The sequence below is a fragment of the Urocitellus parryii genome, chromosome 10 (genome assembly GCF_045843805.1).
Source record: "Urocitellus parryii isolate mUroPar1 chromosome 10, mUroPar1.hap1, whole genome shotgun sequence".
NCBI classification, from domain to species: Eukaryota; Metazoa; Chordata; class Mammalia; order Rodentia; family Sciuridae; genus Urocitellus; species Urocitellus parryii.
This window is the reverse complement of record NC_135540.1, coordinates 28,408,641-28,412,042: the sequence shown is the minus strand read 5'-3', so window position 1 is coordinate 28,412,042 and position 3,402 is coordinate 28,408,641.

Below are 3,402 nucleotides of genomic sequence, written 5' to 3'. Positions count from 1 at the left end.
AACAATTTTTTGTGAGTTCATACATACCTGATAGGTGTTAAGTATGTAAGACCTAGTCTCTACACCCATAAAATTGTAATGCGTAGTCTGTGCTCCCATAACTGCCTTGTAATCAGGGATTAAAACATTAAATATTTACTTCAGGATTAAATAAGAATATAAGGATTTCTTTCCACTCCAGCATAAAATTTAGTCTTAGATGGATGCTATAGTCTAAATATGCTTCAGGAGAGGGAGGATCGCATGTTCTACAAAGGTGATCTTTGTGAAGGAGAGCAGTCTTGGCTGTATTTGAAGGATGGGGAACATTCAAGCAGACAGAGCAGAAGAGAAGAGTGAGTACAGAACCTGGTGAGTGAGATGACCCTGGCTCTGAATTAAAATTGGGTGTCTGTTAGCTCAGTTACTCCTGACTCTGAGAGATGACAAGGGGTCTGACTTTTTAATAGAATAGGACTGACAACAGAGGCTGGGGAATGGAGGCTGGAAAATGCTGGGAAGTCCAAGGTCACAGATGCCTCAGAGACCCAGGAGCTGTCCCTTGTAATCTAGATACTCTTTATAGACACATACTTTCTCAAATTGATGGCCATTCTTAATAGTCTTTTGGGACCCACACCATAACCACTGTGTTGTTTGAACCTGGAATGTCCCTCAAAGGCCCATGTGTATTCCCACTATGATGTGCCACCATAAGTCCAAAGCACAGGAGCCAATCTATCATGGACTGGAATCTCCAAAACTGTGAGGCAAAATAGAGCTTTTCAATTCAAAAATTGATTATTTCAGATATTTTGTCATAGCAATGGAAAGCTGACTTAACACAATCACATACAATGGTCAAAAACTAGAATATTAGGCTGGATGTAGTGGCACACGCTTATAATCCCATTGGCTGGGGAGGCTGAGGCAGGAAAACTGAGTTCAAAGTCAGCCTCAGCAACTTAGTGAGACCCTTTCTCAAAATTAAAAATATTAAAATGGCTGGGGATGTGGCTCAGTGGTTAACCCCTCCTGGGTTCAATCCCTGGTACAAAAACAAATTAAAAAAAATGGAATATCAGCATGTCAGTGAAATCTGGAGACCTATACAGAAAAGAATCAAGAGACATGGTTTAACATTACCTGGCTATAAAGAAGTATGACTTAGGTTTAATATGATTCTTTTTAATAATGCAAGAGTATTTAAATGTCAAACATTTAATGTTATGATTCAGGTATACAAGATCATTATACCCATACTACTACATACAGAAATATCATTTGATCAAATTCAAGGAAAATATCAAGCTAGAGTCCTAAGAAATACTAAAGAGTTGTTTATTTGAAAGGAATATTAAATCAGAGTAGAATATGGAGGCTTAGAGAATAATTAGAGTGAGGAATACTAAAGAGTCATCTGCAGTCATATTTTAAAATTCAGGATGGCTCTGAAAGTTTGAATTAACAGGATCAGAAAAAGAAGAAGAAATAAGTCAAATTATAATGATTTGTAGTTAAGACACATAAAGCAAGAGAAAAACTGTTAAAACAGAGGACTTTAAGATGATTCCACACAAGATAAATATGGTACCTGGAGATTAATACATTTCCTTGATAACAACAATGAACAGTTCCATATTGTTTAGAAAAATAACCTTTATGCTATGAACAAAACCTAGAAAATATTCAGAAAAACTAACAGGAAAGGCAGAATTTCTATGCAGAAGAGCAAAAAATTATAAAATTAATATATTTTTAAAAGTCTTAATTAATGAAATGACATTACATAAACATGTAGGGAAATTTTATGTTTTAAGTGTGCTGTTTATAAGAATTAAAATATAAATTTAATAAATTCCAATTAGGCTTTTCCAGTGAGTTTTGCTTAAAGAATTTTAAAGGTTAACGCTAAAGATTATGTGACCCCCTCCCCAAAGATACCAATGTGTTTAGGAAATCTTTGAAAAAGCAGTCCCATGAGAGATGGAGGTATGTGTTCTACAGGCAAATGAATGGGTCATAAAAGCACATGAATGGGTCAGAATTGCTTAGTAATGCAGGAAAGAAAATTAAGATTAAAAAAAAAAAAAACAGAATAGACAGCCCAGCATCTGGCTTGGGTATATATGGGAAATCTAGTATCTGCTCTGATAGAAGAACAAAAACCACACCAGTATTTTATCAAAATGAAAAAGTTGTGTACTTGTCTAAATGCAAAATTAATTTCCCCTTGTTTAAGCTTAAAATTTGTTCTCATAAATACTATGACATTGAAGGGTATATAGGAAATTAGACATTGATCTCTTTTATGAAAGGGGGTGAGGCTTCTTGCTAAGTTATAGAGTACTTTTTAGAATGTACATCTTTCAGTATACAAAGAATTTGTTTATGAGTCGAGGATTAGTTAATATATATTTTTTCAATATAAATAATGTGTGTCTGTTGAATATAGTAGACATCCATATTGACATAGAAAGATAGCTGAAGAATTTTGGGTGAAGTTTGCAGAACAGAATATACAGTATGATCTTCTTAAAGATACAAATTACTCTAATTCTAGAAGGATATAACAGGGGAATAGGGTAATTCTTTTACTTTCTACTTCAAAAACTAGTAACTTTTACTTTCAATTGCCAACAATCAAAAGAGAAACTATTAACCAGCTAGTCACATCCGTTAGTCATTCCGTCACTCATACATCACCATTTCACATCTAGGCATATTTAGGGAGGGAAGAAATAGTCTTTATGCATAACTGCCAAAAACCACCAACAACTTATCATTCATTCAAGAAAAATTAGTTCACTAGTAAATTGTGGTGCACGAAAACCATGGCACAGGGAATACTTAGTGCCATTAAGTGGAAGAAATGAAGTAAATTTGAACACACTAATGTGAAACAATAGTCAAAGAAAAAATTTTAGGAATGTTAAAAATATAGACAGACTTCCTTAAAGGTGCTTGATAGCATATTTGCATCTATTTTGCTACTTCCTAAAACCTCATAATATTTTCATATTATAATTCTATAAGGACTATGAAATTGTTTCTTTGTACTAAGTGAAAAACAACAAGGACAAAAAGAAACAAAGAAAACAAAAAACAATTTTTGGAAATGAGAAGGTATATGGAAATAAAAAGACACAAGATAACCAACTTAACATACTGGAGAAAACTGAATCCTAAATTGACAATAAGGAGAGCCCCCAAAGCAATTCACTTTATGCAGCAGAATCCCCAAAGATTTAGAAAGGGGCTGCACCCCACTGGAAGGTGGGGCAGATGAAGATAGATAAAGTAAAATACTTGAACTTTATAGTTAGGGTTTCCAGATAAAATGCAAGTCTTCCAGTTAAATTTGAATTTCAGATAAATAACAAATCATGCTTTTGTATAAGTATATTCCAATTATTTGTATGA